Source organism: Panthera pardus, unplaced genomic scaffold, assembly GCF_024362965.1.
Source record: "Panthera pardus isolate Hobbes unplaced genomic scaffold, ASM2436296v1 HiC_scaffold_2, whole genome shotgun sequence".
NCBI lineage: Eukaryota > Metazoa > Chordata > Mammalia > Carnivora > Felidae > Panthera > Panthera pardus.
In genome coordinates this window covers 48,177,728-48,199,506 of record NW_026526765.1, presented here as the reverse complement: position 1 = coordinate 48,199,506, position 21,779 = coordinate 48,177,728, and the positions used below count along the sequence as shown (strand labels likewise).

The 21,779-nt window shown below is 39.3% G+C and overlaps 1 protein-coding gene across 4 annotated transcripts in view; it reads right to left on the bottom strand.

Moving 5' to 3' along the window:
- The window catches only part of SGCD (sarcoglycan delta), a 939,939-nt gene that overhangs the window by 152,215 nt on the left and 765,945 nt on the right, over window positions 1-21,779 (bottom strand). The window lies entirely within an intron of this gene.

Here is a 21,779-nt window from a genome sequence, read left to right as displayed (position 1 = left end):
CACGGACAGTGACATTTGAATTCCAAATAATTTTAAATTTAACATGATCTCACTGTGTCATAAAATATTATTTTTCCTTTTCTCCCCTGATCGTTTAAAGATATAAAAACTATTCTTATTTCATTGGCCATAAGTGAACAGGCAGAGGGCCAGATGTGGCCACAGTTTGTCAACCTCTGGCTTAGATGTTCTCTCTTTCCTGGAGTAAACTAAAGCCATAAACTGAAATAAGAATTGCTGCCAGAACATGTCAGTATCCAGATAGTTGTTGTTAGAAAAAGGATGTGTGTAGTCATTCTCATTGTTCCAAACCTTTGTTACCACATGGCACTTATCTGCCTGAAAACTCTATAACACCACTACGCATGGAGTCCCAAACCCAGAAAAACATTGTCTCCAGAGCTGTGCGGAAAGCAAAGATAAGCAAGACTCCTCTTTAAAGCCTTAGATTCTAATGGGAACAATACGATGGGCACACAAATAATACCAGGCAGAGAACAATACAGATAATTAAGGAGCTGGCACAAAGCCTGTGGGGAACTTTCCTGAATGGTAAGGGTATTCATAGCTTGAGGCTGTTGAGTGGGAAGCAAAGATGTTTGTTAAAGCTTAAACTGAGCCTTGAAAAGACTATAGATAGGCTTCACCAAGGTGAAATGAAAAAAAACGAGGTCAAGGAGGTAGAAAGGTTGTGGGATGGTTGATGTCTTTTTCCTTCTAAAACAGGCGGGGAATAGGAGAAGATTCATGAGCCCAGCCTAGCACCTGCATGTGGCAGAGTGGCCGGCCAGTGCTGACAGGCAGCCTCCATGAAGGCATTCTTTCCATAGACTGAAGATCTGAAGTCATGGTCTCCATCACCCAATCCTTTGTGGGAGATTCCAGTGAATCAGTGGTTGCCCTGATGAAGAAGTCATCATCTCTCTCCCCCACACTAGGACAGGAGCTCTTGCCCAAGGTGAACTTCTAAAATGGATAATTAATACCTATATCCCACCCAGGCCCTGAGGAAAGAACGGTTTACCTTATTTTTAAAAAGTTTTTCAATGTTTATTTATTTTTGAGAGAGAGACAGAGAGTGAATGGGGGAGGGGCAGAGAGAGAGGGAGACACAGAATCTGAAGCAGTTTCCAGGCTTCAAGCTGTCAGCACAGAGCCCAATGTGGGGTCAAACTCAAGAACCGTGAGATCATCACCTGAGCCAAAGTCTGACACTTAACTGACTGAGCCACCCAGGGGCCCCAGAATGGTTTACCTTCTGTTTCATCAGGGCAACCACTGATTCACTGGAATCCCCCATAATGACTTAAGATAAAAATTCTGCCTAATGGTAAACTTTTTGCTTTGTTTTGTTTTTTGATTAGGTAAGAGAAGAAGAAATTCAATATTGTCATAGGCTTCCATCTTCTGTCCATTACATAACAAATATTAGCCTCAAAGAGATTCTTTGGCATTGCTTTTGGCAGTACTTAAGAGTTCTACTTAAAACTTAAAATCAACTCAAGTAATGTAAGGATTCAGAACCTGGAACCCAGACAGGAAGTTCTATGTTTCTAGAAGTTAATGTACTAATTTTTATATTCAGCATGCTGGCACCAAAGAGAGGAGCTACCTGGAGTGAGAGAACAGGATAGACTCTGTTGCCATTGACCAGTGTGTGACCTTGAGTGAATCACTTCACTGCTCTGTGGTTCATTCTGTGCATTCCCCACCACCAACATGGGTATGATCAGGAAGTTCATGGCTAACAGACCTGTGTGCTCATGATGTGCTGCACATGCAGAAGCCCTGAAGTCTGCCTGCCTAATTTACTATCCCTGCTCTACCACTAGCTAGTTAGGCTACTCTAGGCAAGTTACTTAATCGTTCTAAGCCTCAGTTTGTTGTTTTTTTTTTTTTTTGATATGTATAATGGTGCAAATATTATTGAAATATTAAAACTCACATATTACTGAAATTATTAAATTCTATATGTAATTATTAAAACACATGCGGTCCAGTGCCAGGCACACAGTAAGACTTGCAAAGTTGTTGCGGTAATTGGGGGAGGGGAGAGGGAGGGAATGAGGCAGGAGCAGTAGGGGAAGAAAGGAAGGAAGGAGAGGGAAGAAAGGAAGGAAGGAGGCGGGGGGGGGGGCTGGTAAATGGGGAGGGTAAGATGGAGAGAAATGAGGAAGACTTTCCTTTGCATTACCAATCTTCACAATCCATCTGTGCACTGAGTCAGGGGCTTCTTCCATTTCCAGCAACTTCTGTTTCCACATGTCAAAGGACTTCCCTATATGTGGCTGGCTCACTATTATCTTCCAAATCCCAATTTCTCAAATGCTACTTGCTTGCCCTGAATGTTATTCAAACAATTCCACTGCAGAAAAAAAAAAAAAATCTCCCAACAGCTCTGCTCAAGGTTTATAACCAGAGACACAAGAGCCACCCATTCCTTTATAATGCCATGTCAAAATATTATCATTTAGCATTAATTGTTCTAATACGCTAAAATCCTGGGAAACACAGTCTTTGGTATGTCATGGTTTAAACAAAAAGCCTCATTCTAGCCTGGGACGTGATGCTATAATCCCCCCTTCCATATACCTGATAACAAAAAGATTACCAAGTAAAATGCACAAACCAGCTAACAAACTCTGAAGCAACTCTTGTGGCAACTGGTCAGTGTGACTTTTATTTGGCTGTCCCTGCTTACTGACACCCAACCAGGAAAATACCAGCCACTGCAAAACACTGGGGTCTCTATAGTATTAGAACAAGTAAAGGAAATGCTCTCCTGTGTCCTTCCCACTCACCACTGCAGCCTCTGGGCCTGGGGAGGTTAATTTCTGCCACAGAGGAATCTGCTCTGGGGACTGGTGACTTTCACTAACTGACCTCAATGCAACCATCTGAGGATAAGGGGCTTGCAGGAAACTGACTGCGGGTCCCTTCTGCCTGGAAGAAAAGAGTGTGACAGATCCATGGCTTCTGATGAAGATAAGAGCTCTGGACCAGGTCAAGTCAGTCTGAGGCCAGTCAGCCCTTCATTCTTCTGGACACGGGATGAGACTGACTGGGAGATGAGGAAGGGAGGTAAACAACCCTTTTTCCCATATAGGGAGAGGAGGACAGTCTACATCAGTACTCTCCCCCAAATAACTATGCGCATTTTGATGGAGACGGATCACCTCTGTCTCTCTAAAGCAGAACATGCAGAGCAAAATCAAACCTTTTCTTGACCATCCAAGACCACTGAAGCGAACATTATTTGTTCTATGATGTCCTCAGGGGGCTGTAAGACGCACGTTTGAATGCCAAATGGCTCCATTTTTGAATGAGTGTATCTTACTTTTTTAAATGTATTATTTATTCTTTACCAAAACGAATATGAAATGTCAAATATTATAAAGCTTATAATCTGAGAGCAATGGCTCATACCCCCTACCACCCCCAGAGCTTTCAATTTGCCAGAATGCTCCTTCATGTATTTCTCTTCCCATGGCCTGAAATAGGCTTCCACCATATCTCTTGATTTATCAACCTTTAGACATTATCCATTGGACTTCTGCAATCATATGGACTCTTTCATACAACTCTGGTAAAATCAATATTCAGAAGCTACATTATGATTATGTGTGTACTGTCCACAGCTGAGCCAAGTAGTATTCTTTAACTACATGTCCTTTGCTGTCTTGCACATTTTTTTCTTTTCCTGAAGACAATAAATGCATCATTTAAAAAATGCTTCATTTTCTAAGTTTTCTTTTATCCTCCTTCCGTTTAATCCTTTTTCTTTATTTCTTTTTGTGTGTGTGTGTGGGGGGGGAAGAATATCCTCAACTTTAAGATCCAATTTTTCTGTTGAGTTTTATTTATTTTATTCATTTATTTCACTTTTTTAATGTTTATTTTTTTGAGAGAGAGACAGAGAGACAGAGACCGAGCAGGGAAGGGGCAGAAAGAGAGGGAGACACAGAATCCAAAGCAGGCTCCAGGCTCCCAGCTGTTAGCACAGAGCTTGACACGAGGCTTGAACACATGAACCGAACTGTGAGATCGTGACCTGAGCTGAAGTTAGATGCTCAACTGACTGACCCAGAGGCATCTCTTCTGTTGATTTTTTTTAAACACTTGTATCATCATACTCATCATTTTCAAGAGCATTTTCTTATTCTTTGACCCTTCCTTTTTATGCCATCCCTTCGTTGTTTGATTGATGCACTATTCTCTCTTACATGAGAATAAAAAAACTGGTTGGAAGCTGTGTGCTTCTAGATGGGTGAACCTTGCCATAGGGTACAGTAGTAGGGGTTTGGCTAATTCAATGGAGAGTTTCCAGATGTCAGTACCAGTGGGCAGTTAGTACCCGTGGCTAATTTCATCAAAGAATAGTTCTCTAACTCCTGCCAGGAAACTGATGGGTATAACTTTTGATACAGGAGTTCTGAATGTCAGAGGGGAAGAGGTCTGGGCATTTTGCTCTTCAGGGACAGACTTTCAGTTAAACCTGATTTCATGCCTTATTCCTGACTTCATATGACCAGAGGTCCTCTGGTCAAACTTTCTAGAAAACAATCTTCCTATCTTCTGTGAGGTTGGGAAGAGGTACTTATTACCTAACTGGGTCAACTGGGAATAGATGGAGAGTCTAAGTGTATGGTCTTTATGCAGATTTTTGACCAGTCCAGGTGCATTTTGACTTCTGTGGGTAAAGACACTGCACTTAAAATACCTCATGGATAAGTGGCCCTGTCCCACTCACTTCACAGAGTGACTTTCAATCCTACAGGCATGTTTAGCTCTCATCTACCCTCTTTCCGTCATTCTGTCTCCATGGTTTCCTCTCCCTTTCTCTGTGACGATGTACATTTACCCCTTTTCACTTTTGTTCTCCATTTACTGTATTTTTCAGTGGGGTTTTTGAATGAAACAGAGACCTACCATTTCTCACTGCTGTTGTGTGTCTACCTCTAGAACCACCTTCTTAAGAACCATTAAGTTCTATAAGTACTATTGCCTTATTAAAAGGAAAGCAGGTTAAAATTGTGTATAAATCAAGAACACGTAGTCTCTGTCCAGGACTCAAAAGCTTTCTTAAATTAAACATTTTACATACACTGTGTGAGTGCCTACAACATATACACTGTCCTATGCCCTGGAGAATGAGAAAGATACGGCCTTTATCTTTGAGAAAGCTCCTCACCCAGGAGAAGACTGAACTGATGCAAAATTATCATAACAATGATGTGATATCACTTCAGTGGAGATCTATCCTTTCCTGGTATAAAAGGCAGTGATTTTAATATGTGCCTTTGATGGCAGCTGTATCACCACAATCAGTTCTAAAGTGATATGGCCTCTAGAAGTTACTTCTCTTGATAATCTTACATGGTAGTATATTTTCCTTGCTCCCTGAGGAGCTAACAATCTGATCTGGGAATTTAGATAAACAGAGAAAACCATAATACAGAACATAAGCACCTTCCATGTTCAGGGAAGGCTTTCCACTCAGTGCAAAGTTCAGAGAGGGAAGGGACCAGTGTGGCTAGAGTTCTGAGGAGTCTTCCGAGAGCACAGTTCACTGGCTTCTGTATCTTAAGGGTGGTCTGCAATAGCACAGATTGCATCCAGTGTTAACTTAGCTCACAGGGGAGTCTGGCTCTTGTGGAATGAGGGTTCAGGGTATGAGCTTTGGAGTCAGACAGATTTGGGCTTGAATCACAAGCTCTGCTTTTTTTTTGCTAACTGTGGGGCCTTAGGTAAGTCATTACATTCTTTGAGCCCCAGTTTCTATGCTTATGAAATGAAGTTAAAGGCTACATATAATAGTGTTGAAATGAAGATTAAGAAAGACAAAACATATCAAGTGCCTTACATAATGGCTACCAAAATACTTCATTAACTATAACAAAAACTACACAAAACCTACATGAGGAGGGCCCCTTGAAAAATAGCTGATTCTAGGACTGAGGCAAGAAGAACCTGGAGCATCCTGTAGTGACAGAAAGAAAGGAAGTGCTGAAAAAAAAACAAATAAAAAACCAAACAGAAAAACACTTCTTAATCATGGAAACATGTTGAAGGGACACAGGAGACAACTGAAAGTGGGTGTAATGGCCAAAGCTGAAAGAATTTCAACAAAATAATAGGATGAAGTATTGAATTATAACCCAAACACACCTTTCTACATAGCCTCTATGGCTAAATATTCACTAAATTTAAGAATAATGGTAGGAAATTCAGAGTGATAAGTGTGTAACATTCATAGTAATAAATGCCTACATCAAGAACTATAAAAGAAATCAAATAAGCAATCTAACTTTGCATCATCCATTAGTCCAGACTGATAAAAATAAGTGACTGAATAGATAAATGTGATAGAATAAATAAGTCTTTCATGTATAAGAATTCCAAACAATTTTCATAGTTAACTATGTTAACTGCCTACTCTTTAAAGGTGACTTTCTTTCAACGAGTACAGGATGGAATGGAGAATGGTAACTTCCCAGTGGAGAAACTTGACAAACACTGCCTCAGCCAGGGGGATCCAGGTCAACATCAGCAGTGATAAGTCACGTTGATAGCTGCACCTCTGATAGAGGTGAAGAAAATGATGCTTTACCTCTGTGGCCTTTCTCTTCAAAACCTGTAACACCCACTAATAATGAGGAAAACACCATATGAATCTCAGTTGAAAGTAATTTTGTAAAGTACTTGACCAGGACTCTTCAAAATTGGTAAGGTCATCAAAACCGAGGAAAGTCCAAGAAACCATCACAGCTAAGAAGAGCCTTTTGAAGAAACAATGAAGACTAAATGTGATATGGTACTTTGGAGAAGACCCTTGGGCATAAAAAGGACAGTAGGTAAAAACCAAGGAAATCGAAATAAAGAATGGACTGTAGTTACTAATAAGGTATCAATACTGGTTCATTAATTTTGATAAATATACCATATTAATTTTGGATGTTAGTAATAGGGATACTGTGAGGTATATAAGAACACTCTGCACTATCTTTGCAACTTTTCTGCATATATACAACTATTTTTTTTAAGTTGCAATTTTTTTGTAAGCTATATTAGGCTGCCAAATTCTAAGATTCAGAACTTCAGGAAGAGACCTTGGGAAGCCAGCCAATCTCTGAGGAGGCAGGAAGCTTACTACATTATGGACGTGTGATTTCACTTTGATGTTGATAACATTAATGGGAAAGTCTCCCCTAAGTATATTTCCATGGGATTTTGCCATTAGGAATACTAAAATAGGGGCACCTGGGTGGCTCAGTTGGTTAAGGGTCCAACTCTTGATTTTGGCTCAGGTCACAGTCTTACAGTCCGTGGGATTGAGCCCCACATCAGGCATTGTGCTGGCAGCACAGAGCCTGCTTAGGATTCTCTCTCTCCTGCTCTTTCTGCCCCTCCCTGCTTGCTGTCTCTGCCTCAAAATAAATACAGAACATTAAAAAAAAGGAATACTAAAATAAACAATAGTGTAGAGGTCTCTCACAGATAGTTCTTCACACATGGCTCTCTATCCATTATCATTCCTTCCCTGCTCAGCCTACAGAAAACACTGTAATCACAAGTAACCATTTCTTTGCCATAGGTTTCACAATGTACTGGCTCCAGTGACCAAAGTTCATTAAGTAATACTAGAAAAATTTAAGCTGACACCAACTTAGATTTGTATTAAAATCATTTCCGAAGGATAGTTTGTAAGTTTATCTTTAGTAAGCCTCAAAATCCTCTATTATCTATTATCTATTATTAATGTCAAGAGGATGCTTTAGTTGTCTCTGAATCGACCCTTTGCAAAGCATGAGAAGTATTTTTAAAAAAATAGAGTATGGTTAGTTTTTATTTTACTTTAGAATATCTTTTTATAATGATGCTTGGGTAGATTTCTATTGTCTTGAAAAGTTTTCCAGTCATGAATAATGAAGCTACACTCTGAAGTGCTTACTCAAAATAAGCTGGGAACTGGTCCAGTTTTTCCATTGTAGTGTTCCTGTTCAGCCACTCTCTGCACTGTGCCCCAATTTGGGTGCATTTAGGTCTCTCTCAATATTTAACTAAGTTGAGCTGCTCTGTTCAATGACTCCTTTGAGGTATCATGTTAGCATGTCACCAGTGGAAGGGGACTGCCAGATTTTCTAGTGCCTGGCACATTCCTGGCACCCACTAGATTTTCAATAAATATTTGCTGAATAACTGAATGCCCAGATCAAATTAAGAGTCAACAGAGAGTGAGAGCTGTCAACAAAAGAAGTAATTAAATGGAGGTTGACACCAACTGTCAAAGAGAGTTTTCAAAAGGCAAGTCATTAAGCATGGTTGAAGTGATAGTCCACACACAGAAAACCAAGCACAGTGGGAGGAAGCAGTGTAGATATATAATCAACGAATATCTGTGTACCACCTTATGGAATGCAACGAGCTGCAGGTAATACAAATGAGATTTGAGATGTTGAGTCTCTAGATGACAGAGGGAAGCAGGGGCACAAATAATTACCCCAAATTCTTACTGACATAAAGGTTAAATTATGCTTGAATCTTCCCTGGGCTTGCAGCATCCATCTAACCTGAGCTATGGAATATATCCTCTTTCAACTGCCCCTAATCAACTCATTCCACTAACATTTTAAAGGTATATGTTCTAGGCATAAAACAGTGTGCCAAGTATGAGCAGGTGGCCTCTGCTCTCCTGGAGTGTACATACCACCTGGAAGGGGACATGGACAGGAAATTAAGAGTCCCATAAATGATTATATCCTTGCCGTTGCAATGAGTGCAGTGAACACAAAGTTGTAGGTGAAATGAGAGCAGTCAGGGAAGGTCTTTCTAAGGGAGAGACATTTTGGCTGAGAACACAGGGTTAAGTAGATGTTAGGTGAATTGAGAAGAGAGAGAACTTTTTAGACAGAGCAATAGACAAGTATACAAGCCCTGAGGCAGAAAGGAGGTTGGTACATAAAAGGGGCAGAGAAGGGGTGCCTGGGTGGCTCAGTTGGTTGAGCGTCCAATTGCAGCTCAGGTCATGATCTCACAGTTCATGGATTCGAGCCCCGCGTCAGGCTCTATGCTGATAGCTCAGAGCCTGGGGCCTGCTTCAAATTCTGTGTCTCCTTCTCTCTCTGTCCCTCCCCTGCTCACGTTTTGTCTCACTCTGTTTCTCAAAAATAAATAAATGTAGAAAAAAATTAAAAAAAATAAATAAAAGGGGCAGAGAGAAAGGCCCATGTGGTTGGAGACTGATGATCAAGGGATGGAGGGAAACCAATCCCCCGGTGTTGCCATCAGCTCTGTTACCTCTGCCCATGCAGTCCTCTGATGAACGGCAATGTTTAGTTTGATGTAAGAAAACTCATTTGTTTCTTCTTAACGATAGTTTCTTGGGGTTTCATAAAGAAACCCTTTCCTGTCCTAGTTCATTCTTTATATTCTCTTCTAAAAAACACTTCAGTTTTATTTCTCATACTAAATCTTCATTGTCCCTGGAATCCCCTTTTGTACATAGTTTAGGTGAGAACCCAAATGAAAGCCATTTTCCTTAATGCTACTTACCAAGAGAATGTTAATTTCTCCATTGATATGTGGTGCCACCTTCATCATACATTAATTCCCAAATATACAGGAGTCTGTCTTAGAGACTTCTGGTCTCTTCATTTTCTGCCTGTTCCTATACCAATATGTACTGTTTTATTTCTGTGGTTTGTGATATGCCTAAATATCTGTCCACCCTCCTTGCTCTTTTATGGGCCATTTAAATGATATTTCTATATTTAGAAAGACAACATTAACATTCAAGTAATAATTCAAAACCATTATGAGATCAGAGACAGACTACACAGGCGGCACTTGAAAATGTTCACTGTCCTCTAATATTATCTTGGGTGACAATTTCATCTTCACACTATATAAAATAATACCTGAGTAGCTGTCTGAACCTTCTTCCTAAGATTTCCCAGTGTTCTGTAGAAAACTCTTCCATAACATGTGAGTACCCATTATTTTTTAAAAATAAAAAACTGGGGCACCTGGGTGGCTCAGTTGGGTAAGGATCCGACTTCGGCAAAAGTCATGATCTTGACATTCGTGGGTTTGAGCCCTGCGTTGGGCTCTGTGCTGACAGCTCGGAGCCTGGAGCCTGCTTCAGATTCTGTGTCTCCCTCTCTGTCTTCCCCTCCCCTGCTCATGTTCTGTCTCTCAAAAATAAACAAATGTAAAAAAAAAAAAAAAACTGACCAAGAAAGGGTTTTTTTTTGGGGGGGGGGCAAAAAAGTCTAGGAAATTCAACATACCTCTCCCCTCCTTCTAGCTGCACAGTACAAGTTACTACATTATCAGTTCTGAGAAGTCCTATATCAACATAATTTGGTTAGCTCTGTGCAGTAACAATTCTAAGATTTACTTAATAATGGATTATTTTTCCTTAAACCACATGTTAACACAAAACACTGCAGGACTCATTTTGGGAAATCCTACTTTATCGACTGCTTTAAATACATACATTAAGACCTAGATTATCTCTGGCTTCCTCTCTTTAAGACCATGAACGGGCTTAGCAGAGGGTCTGACGCATGATGGGTTCTCAATAATACCTGCTGGCTGGCTAATGGATACAATCCTAGCGAGCAGGTGTTATGGCCATTTTATAGATGAGAAGATTGAGGATAATTGTGGGGCATGAGTAGTCTGCACCTGCATGCTGGTGAGCTGCAGAGAGAGAGGACTCAGGATTCCAGACCTGAGCACTTGGCTCCTGTTCCACTGCCCTGGGATGTACAGTCTGAGCTGTAAGTAATGGAAGGAATACTTTGGTTCTGGTTGGCACAGTTAGGGGAATCTTCACAGAGGGAGACACGTGACACAGAGAGAGACTTCAGTGCAAGGAGACAGCTCAGGGTTTCCCCTGTGAGGTCAAGTGGATTCTGATAGCACAGCATTAAAACTCAGCAGCCACAAGACCCAGATAGGCTTTCCTCATGGAAATTTCATTCCCCCTGATACACAAAGTAATATAGACGAAAATTGTTCCATGCTGTTCTTTGCTGCAGAAATGCTATAGGCCAAACTTGTCTGGCTTTTGGCCACATTTGCAAACAGGGCCCTTCTACCCATGGTGTCCTTATGATGGCCCGAGAGCACCCCCGGATCTGGGAGCACAAGTCCAGGCTTTGTGGCTGGCCCCCACACATTCCTCAGCTCTGTCTGCTCATGTTTCCCTCCCTCCATCAGCGAAGGCCTAACTGCTTTGGATCTTGACCTTTCACAGAAGGGTGCATGGCATTCTATGGAGTCAAAAAAAGCATCTCTCAGGAAGAGTCTGAGCGAAGATGACGTGAGTCTCTCACAAAGAAACAAGGGCAAGCGGAGGCTGGAATTGCTCACATGGAAAGAAAGACAATTGTTGCACAGGACTGGCTTCTGTTGTGGGAGAGTGGCAATGTCCTTGTATCTAGAGATACAAGCTCAGCCTAATGCCGACTGACTTGGTGGAGGCTTTGCCTCTCAAAAAATCAGTCGAGTGACATAGCCCAAACTGCTAACCTTGGGGTGACTCGAGCCCTTCTTTGTGATGTGCTGTCATGGTTATGTTGGGTGTGCGGGGGCACACAGCCCCTGTCTGAGACCCCATTTTTGAGCTAGTCTGTGTAGACCACACAGCCTCAATTTCTCAACTGCAAAATGGGAATAATAACAATGGGCAACATAGGGATAAGAACAGTACCTCCTTTACAGAACTTAAAAGATGAACTAAAATAGCACATACAAGGAATTTAGCATCATATTTGTTTCCTCAAACATGTATTTTTTGAAAGGGTGTTAGATCATTGATATTGATGACTGATAAGCTCTGTCAGCCCTAGGAAAATGGCAGAGATATTAGGAAGTGAAATGTTTCTGCTTTGTCCATGGTGGTTAAAAGCCTGATTGGGGGAAGGTGAGCAAGACATGGAACTCAGCTCTTCTACATGCTGGCAGTGGGTAACTTAACCTGTGTCTCTGTCTTCTCATGTAGAGTGTGGGGAGAAAAGCGTCCACCTCAGGTTGCTGTGAGTAGAAAGATAATATATGCACAACGTACAGCATATGGTACGGTCATATGTGGTAACCATACCTGACATTAAAGAAGAAGGTCCTGCATAGCATTTTGTGTCTAGGTAGGGTAGATAGCTGTCTGGTGTGTATAGGGAGGTATCGAAAGACACCTCGACTACAAAAGGTGTCTAAAGATCCTATGATAGAGGCTGCTCCTTACATGTAAGCCTTCCTTACCCACTGCCATGAAGAACCTGGCTTGTGAAGAGTGGAGACTGTTGATTCATGGAAATCTTTCCCCCCTGATACACGGGGGGAAACTCTTGATTTAAAGTGAGGACAGGAAGCACTAATTCCATGTGGGGTCCTAGACCAAGTGTGCTTGTGTGGGGAATTCATGAAGGATAGGCAGAAGATAAGAGAGAGTATTCAAACAAAATACTTCATACTTGAGGCAAGGTGTCTGTACTTTGTATCCATGTAATTATCAAATTCACATAAAGGTGAAATAGGAATGATCCCCAGGTCACACAAAACCTGACCTAGACATAGGCTCATAATTCAAATGTATATAATGCTGGGACCTTCATGCCATGACCACGGAGTCCTTACAGCTCTTAAGTAGTGGCAGATAACATGTGATTTTAATTTTCTTGCTCAAAAAAAAAAAAAGATGTGTTTGTATTATTTTCACAACCATAAAAAATCATGAATATATAATATTCTAATAATGAATATCATGAATATAAAACAAAAATATGTTAAAATAACAACATATTATTAAATAAAAAATATTGAAAAGGTAGGCAATATGTAAGTTTCTAAATTATTCTTGTGTGCTTTTAATATTCTTGCCAGGTCAAACATTTCTAATTTCTAGGGCAGGTCAAAGGGGGAGAAGTGATTTTGTCATTGTCACTAATCCTCTGAAAATAAAGAAAAAGTTAAAAAAAGAGAAATAGAGAAAGAAGGAAAAGAGAAAGAGAGAAAGGGAAAAGTTAAAAAAAATAAAATAGAAAGCAAAGAGAATAGAGAAGAAACACAAACCCAGATGGTAGAAATTAAAACAAATCTATACTATGTATATAAAAATCAAAGAAAATACTATTTATAAAAGAAGTAGTTAAAACAAAACCATATGGAAAGGTTGAAGATAAAGATAGGACCAAAAGATATCCCATGTAAACACTAAGAGCAAGCTGATGTATCAATATTAATTCAGACAAAGCAAAAAGCAGTAATGCATAAGTAGGAACTACATGTAAAACTAAAAATCTAACAGGAAGCTATACAAATCATGACCAGACATGTAACTATCATTGTAGCTTAGAAATATTAATTAAAAGTTGTCAGAAGCATGAAGTAAATTTGGCAAACCCTAGTGTGATATTTTAACAAAAATCTATTAGAAAATTATAGACTCCGTCGACCAAATAATAGCACTAGGATGCTAATCTGAATAATAATATTTAACTTGTTTAATTTAATGGATATGAGAACTCTGCCCCCAACAAATAGCGGTTCTCCATTATTTTCAAATACACGAAAGCGTTCACAAAAATTAATGTTGGGCTAGTTCACAAAGGAATTAAAAAAAAACAGGGTCATGTAGAACACATTTTCAGACTGCAGTGCAATTAAATTATAAATCAAAGAAAACATATAATTAAGCCAATCTATCTTGGACATATGAAAAATAAAAATAGCTGTTTCTGTCTATATTGATTTCCCTTTCGCTCTTGCTCTCTTAATGTCTACCAGTTCCAAAGTGGCTAGAGTAATCCTTTTCAAATTCAAACATATTATGTCACTCCCATGGGGGGGGGTGGGTGGGTGGGAAATCCTTCAGTGGCTTTCTATCACAACTAAGGCTTAAATTAAGACTCGTACTATGAGACTCCATATGATCTGGTCTGCCACTATTTCTCTAATCTTTATTCCCTACCAGGTTCTCCTCAAACCCATTGTCATTTCTACTCCAGTGACTTTGGCCTCCTATTCTTCAAACAAGTCAGGTGCCTTCCTCTCCTTCAGCCTGGGGCCATTTGTACCTCCTGTTCCCTGTGGCAGCAATTACCTCCCCCCAGATAGTCACCACCCCCCCCCCCCCCGATAGTCACAGCAGCCTCTTCATTCTCTACCCTTCAGAGAAAGAACATAGATGATTTCTCTTTAACTTAGCACAGCCTAATGTGTATTATATGTCTATTTGATGGTGTTTTTGTGATCTGTCTCCTCCTACTACAATAAAAGATCCAGGAGGGCAGGGCCTTTGTTTTGTTCACCATTGTGCCATCAGTGCCTAAAACAGAGTCTTGTACAAGGTAGGTGTGAAAAATGTCTATCAGATGAATGTCAAAGTCAACATGAGTTTTGAATTAAGTGGTTGCTGGAAAGGTCAATACTCTTAGATTGTGGTACCTCAAATGCTGAAGACAGGAAAATATTCCTACTTTACCATGTATAATCAGAGTACTTCTGGAATACTATATTCAGATCCAGACCCTATGCTTGCAAGCAGGAGACAGAAAGAGGCCAACAGCTAAGACAGTAAATACAATATGATCCTGAAGTATATAAACATTGATGTATATACTTAAAATTAGCTTCATGGTATTATTTTATAATACATGATGTGCTCAATGACATTATGAATGTTCATTGTGGTGTTCCTTGCTAGCAATGCAGAATTCAAAGAACTGGAAAACTGCAATACATGTGGTGTATTAACAAATTTTCCTTAACCGTACTGTTGTATCTTTGCTGCATTGTCTCAGATGGTTTGTATGTTTTTTTCTTGAAGAAACCTGCACTTCTTGCCTATCAGAAGGGTCCAAATATGGGATACAGGCAGGTTGCTGCACATGTTTGCACATCCAGTTTAGCTTAAGACATGATTGACAAGGCAGTCCATCACCACCTCCAACAGGACAGTGGCCATCCTGTTGGAACCAATCTGAGTGACCTTCTAACTAGGCAAATATGGGTATTAATTGGTCACTTAAATATTCAGATACGTCAATTAGTCACCTCTGTTTGCAGAATTTACGGTCACCCCATATATTTTACAATGCTTTTCATTGGTTCAATGGGGGTGCACTAGAGATTAGGGTCATTATGATATAGACTCTGGAATCAGACTATGTGAGTTTGAATTCTACCCTTACCTCTTAGAAGCCTCACATAAACCTAAACACATTACTTCACTCCTCTACTGTACAGCTTCTACATCCATACAATAGAAATGTGACCCTGCTTTCTAGATCATTATGAGGATTAGATAATGTCAGAAAACCATGAAAATTATGTCTGGCAGATAGCACACCCCAAAGCTACATTAGCTATTATTTTGACATGGCTAATAATAAATGTAATATCATTATCACTATCCAACACCCATCAGTGATGGACCACCATCTCTGAGCTTAGTTCAAAATTTCAGGACAATATTGAATTTGCCACATGCAGGGGTCTACACATTTCAAAAAGGTGTATATCATACTTTGAATATTTACCTATTCTCATTTTATTTTGTTAAACATGATACTTAATGCATGGTCCCTATACAAATGGCAGTGTGATTGTTACTTTTATGTCAACTTGGACAGTATTTTGGATGAAATTTATATTCGAAGTTTGGGACTCAGCGGTATATAAGATGACTTGAGGGGGGTCATAGAGCATGGTGCTACATATATGAAAGTCACTGCCTTTCAACTCTCTTCTACCTTTCATGATGTTAAAGACAATGTCTAATTTTGGGCCCCCACTGACATTAATACATCTGCAATACTTCTACATTTCCATTTTTATCAAAGACAGAGTTGATCTTAATCTTATTCTCTCACTATTTATAGTTATTCTCTATGTCAGGCTTCTATTCATGGGACATCATGCTGGTTTTTCACGTAGTGTTAAATTTGTCTTTTAAAATATCAAAGGAAAACAGGAGTCATATAAAAGGAAAATATTAAGTAAAACTAGGAAGGAGGACCTGAATTATGCCAAGGGTACACAGAGGACTAAAATTCGAGTTAAAAAGGGCAGAGGGTATTCCAGCAAAGGCTGAAGGACCAGACCACCACATGGATCCAGTCCAGGTTGAGTGTGGGGACCAGATAAGTTTTAAGATACGTTCCTTCCAATCTGAGATTTGATGATTCCATAACATGGTAGGTCCTTTAAAGTTGGTGTTTATCCTAATAATTATCCTAATAATCCTTATATTATCCTAATAATAAATAGCATGCTATTATTTAAAACATGTAAAATAAGCCATGTAACTAACTTTTAGAAGTAAACACTAGAAATATCCTTATTTTGGTAGACATCTCAGTTTTTTAAAACTGAGTTTATGCAAATTTTATTTTAAAATAAAGGGTGAATAAAACACTGAAAAAAAGAGAGAGAGAAAGATGTTCACTTCTTTGATTCATGTAATTTGGTCAACGGGCATGTGTGGGACCATAATGACGGACAGGTCTATGATATGAGTTGAAAGAGAATAATCCAGGGCTGGCAGGTTTTTCTTTAATTATTGAAATTGAAATGACTTTCACTTATAATTAGTTTTATATGTTCTTTGAAGAACTGTCAAATCGTGTTCCCCAAGGTTAGTATTTCAACAAATCTATTACTTGCTGTGGAAAGTAAAATATTCACAAAACCTAAATACAACCTAAAAAAGCAAACCGTTGTTCAAACAAAATGATTAGCTTAATTGAGGACAAATGAGATGAAAATGTACAGTGGGAAGCATTTTGTATTTATGAGTCTATGGAAGAAAAGTCAACAGAAATTTCTGTTCTGTGAACTGTGGGACTGTCCTGTTTATTTAGAAAAATCAGTTCCTGAGTCTGTGAGCCTTCAGATCTCTCTTCTACATAGTGTTGGAGCATGAAAGAGACTTTCTACTCTAAGTCTTTACTTGATTACAAAATGATACGACCTCTAAAATTCAAGCAGTTAAGTCATTGTGCCATAAGGCTCTTAAAATGTGTTTTGGCTCATCAACAGATAAATGGGCAAACAAAATGTGGTATACACAAACAATGGTATATTATTCATCCTTTATAAGAAAATAAATCTTGACACGCCACAGAATGGATGGAGCTTGAAGATACTGTGTGAATAAAACAAGCTAGTTACAAAAGTACAAATAATGTATGATTTCACTTATACGAGGTACCTAAAGAAGTAAAATTCAGATAGGAAGGAGAGTGGTGGCTGCCAGCAGGTGGGGGAGTGGGAGTGGGAGAGGGTTTAGTGTTTAATGGGTACAGAGATTCAGTTTTGCAAAAAATGTGCAGACATGGGTGGTGGAGAAGGCTGCAGGACGATGCGGGTAGGCTTAATGCCACTGATGTGTACATTTCAAAGTGGCATATATGTATTTTACCACAATTAAATATTTTAAAAAACAATGTGACCTTGAAAGAGTTAAAAAACTATTTCGATAGAATTTCTTGTTCCTTATTTTGTCTTATTTTTCAATCAATCAATTTGCCAACTAACCAATACACTAGCATCTCAAAGGACAAATTTACTCTACCATTAATCATCACATTTAGCTTACTCATTCTTTGATAATGATTCCAGACAAGAAAGATACTGAGTGTGGGAAATCTATCTTTGATTTAGTCTGAAAAAGTTGAGGCAGTGAGGAGAGAACAGTCTTTATAGAACTTTTCACACTGCATGGACCATCCTCACATCAGGGCCCCAGAACCAGACCCACTGGGTTTGTCTCCCAGCTCTACTACTCAGGAGATATGAGCTCTCCGCTATATCACTCAGATTCCTTATCTGTTACAGAAAACTTCAAAGAGTTATATCTACTTCTTAGGGTTTATGATTGCTTCATATAGTGTCTACTTCAGAGTGTTAATAATTGTCTATATACTGTCTTCCTCCTGTTAATAACTCTCTCAAGTTAAATAGTTAAATATTGTTACTATAATCCAAGAACTAAAGTTTAAGTGGAAAGAAGGGTCTTTATGTTTTATTCAGGATCTGATCCCTTCTTACCATCCCATGGCTCAGACCACCATCATCTGTTATCTGGAATTCTATACAGCTTCTATCTGGTCTCCCTGCTTTTATCCTTGCTGCCTTCTTCCCATTTCCTGCTGCTTTCTAAAATAGTAACTTGAGTGGCTCTTTTGAAACTGTGTCAGATAACATGTTTCCTTTCAATGTCTATATATGTTCCTATAATCTTTATATGTTCCTATAATCTTTCAATGTCTCCTCCCCTTATCAATGTCTATATATATTCCTATAATCTTTATATGTTCCTATAATCTTTCAATGTCTCCTCCCCTTATCCTCAAGAGTAAAAGCTAAAGCCTTAACAATGGTCTGCAAAGCATGAGATGGGTCTAGTCCCATCACTTGTCTGACCTCATCTCCTAATGCTGTCTCCTTGGTCACTGCTTCGTTCACACTGGCCTCCTTGTTGTTCCTCAACATGACAAACATTCTCCCTTCTCAGGGCCTTTGCACTTTAGCCAAAAACCCTCTTCCAACAAATATCCTTGTGGCGCATTCCCTCACTTCCTTCTTGGCATTGCTCAAATGTCAACTTTTCAAGAGGCCCACCCTGACGACTCTACTTAATTCTACAACCTCTCCCATTCAGCCTGGCCCTTCATATCCTGCATACTGTGCTACATTTTTCTTTTTCCCCCATGGTAATTACTATCTCATGTAGTACGTAATTTACTCATTTTCCTTATGTTTATTGTTTATTTCTGTTTCCATCCACCAGAAGTTAAGCTTTATGGGTTCAGGGTCTTGGTCTGTTTTAGTCTCTAATGTATCCCAAGTGGCTAAAACAGTGTCTGACACATAATACTCAGTACATACTTGCTGAATAAAATAATAAATGCATATCTATCTATCCATCCATCCATCCATCCATCCATTCATCCACCCATCCATCCATCCATCTATTGAATGGCTGCCAAGTAAAACATATATACTTGGGGCTCTGCATGACTTATCTTAATTAATCCTCATGTTGATCCTTTAATAGGAGTAATACTATCACTATTTTTAAGACAAAGCAGTTTCAATTCAATGAAAGAAGTATAACAAGTTTTCCAAGATCGTGGACATGGGAGCTGGGATTTAGATGTAAGTTCTTGACTCTAAATTTAGCATTCTTTCCATAATACCACATCTTAATATGACAATAGAAAAAGTATGTGATGTGTAACAAAAATCAGTCCATTTGCAGATTGTAGCCCTGCTGGAAGGAGTGACCCAAGGAACCTGCTCAGACACTGGAAAGCCACTTAAGTCCATTCAATACCATTAGATTGATTATGTCTACCTTCAGAGAAGCAAGCGCCAGTGACCCCTAAACTAATAGGAACAATTCTGATCTATGTTTCTAACTCATCAAAACTAAGTTATCTAAGCCTGAACAGTCAGAAAAACCTTCCTAAGAGTTTCACTCTTTTGCTGATTGGACTAACATAATGTTGGATAAATTTTAGCCAGTCTTTTTCTATTGGTGTTGGTTAAGTCTTTTCAAATGAAAAATCATTCTCTCTTTTGACGTATTAAGGCAAAGATGAGAATTTCTGTCAATGACTTAAAAAATGGCCTGGACCAATCCTGAGAGAATCTCTAGAAGCCAGATCTGAAGTAGTCCTTGGAGGTCATCCACTCTACTTCATCAGCTGCAGAGGGGGAAAACTGAGGGCTAGAGTTGCCAAATGACTTCCAGAAAGAACCAACTGTAGAAGAAGAATGAAACTTGTCAGCAGAAGGATGTCATATTCTGTACACAGGTGGGAGTTACAGAACGGAATGTCTTCCACATTTTCATTAATATAGTCTTATCTTTCATTAAGACTGGCTTACCTGTGTGTTTCTCTCCACCCCCCCCCCCCAGAATGAATTCTAATTAATGAGGTTCCTATTGAACTTTCATGGCTAATAAAAAATTGCAATAGCAATTATTATTATTGAGTGTATGCTATGTGCCAGAGTAAGAGCTAATAACAGTTTCATTTATTATGGATGTTATCCCTCATCTGATTTTTAGATGAGAAAAGTGAAGACCAAGGATATAAACTGACTCATCTAAGTTCATCTAGAGAAACAGAGGCAGAAGACAGAGTGGAACTGGTCAGGAGTCTAACTCTAAAACCAATGTTCATACTCACTTTACTACCCTATATTGTCTCTTATTGAAATCACCTCCAGTTAATTTCACTTGCCTGAAACACAGAGGATGGAGGAAAAAATAAGAAGTATTACTCTAAACTCTAACAATTATCCAGTATTAACTTAATAATGGCTTGTAAGTTATGCCCATCTCTGAATTTCTATTATAAAGTTTTTTGGTTTTATGGATTCCACGAGCTTCCTCCATCATGGCATAGATACAGCCCACAGTTGTATTAACGCCACCATCGTATGGAAACTCATGTCAGCACCTGGCAGGATTTCTGGGTGTAGCCCACAATAACTTTGAGAAAAGGGAGGGTTTCTTTCCAGACCACCCTCTTCAACTGGCTGATGCAACATTATTTAAATTTAATTACATTTCGTGTAGGATGCGGTCTTTTCCACTTCCAAGGGGTTTTGTTACTGCTCTGCAGCTAGGAATTTGGGGGAGGCTGCAGTTCTGGCAGAGGTAAGAAAAATTACATTATAGCTTGTTTGCTTCTATTAAGAGATCTAAGAGGAAACTGTTACATCTGGCTCCATTTCCATGCCAAATTCTTTGTTTTGTAATTTGAGAAAAAAAAAGTGATCAAAGAAAGCTGATAGAAATAACTAATCATAAATAAAACAAGCTTATAACAGAATCTTAACTCCGTCACCATGGTAATGCATATGTATATTTCTAACCTCTGACCTCTATGACCACTGGAGGCTTTTTATAGAAACGTTTGATATTGACCTTGTTGCATTCTTGTTGGAGGGAAAAATGTAAAGAGATCCAAAAGTTTTACTCCCTAGGCTTGATAAATATCACTAGCTAGAAACCCACACTGCTTTATAATAATGTGATGTTGTTAGTACCTTTGGATCCTGGAGCTAAATCCTCTTGACATAAAATGGGGAAAGAAAATCCCTTGATATAGGCACACATCTCTAGGAGACTCAAAACTAGAAAGTTCGGGATGCCAGTATCCTGCCTAATGACCACTGTTACTGAGAACTATGCAGAAGTCTTTAATTCTTTTGGTACCCTGGAGAGAGAGGTTCTGTATCCCCACTTTACAGATAAGGCAACTGAGAACAAGTTAGGTAACTTGCTCTTGTTCTTACCGTTAGAAAGCAGCAAATCTGAAACTTCTTAATCTCAAGGCTGTGTTTTTAACTATTGTTCTATTCTGCTTCTTGTGGAAATATCTGGGCCACCGTAGATTTTTCCATGCAGAAGTAGCCTCACTATCTACTGAGACAGAACATAGTTTTTGTTGTTGTTTTTTGTAATGTGTCAACATGTATTAAACCCAAGTTCCACTTTGAAAGCTTAACAGTACCAACGAGACACTCCTGTCTGGCCCATGGATATTCTTCTCACACTGCTCAGCCTGGAGAAGTCATGCAGAAACTAAACCTATGGATGGGGAGAGTGGCAGGTGGTGGAGTCCGGGATTGCTGGCTTCATGATGCAAAACCTCCTGGTCTGAGAGATTCAGGGCAGCTTTTGAAAATGAACCAGGGTTTCTAAGGCTAGAGGCTAAAACCCACGCCAACACTCATCTTTCTTCTACTAGACA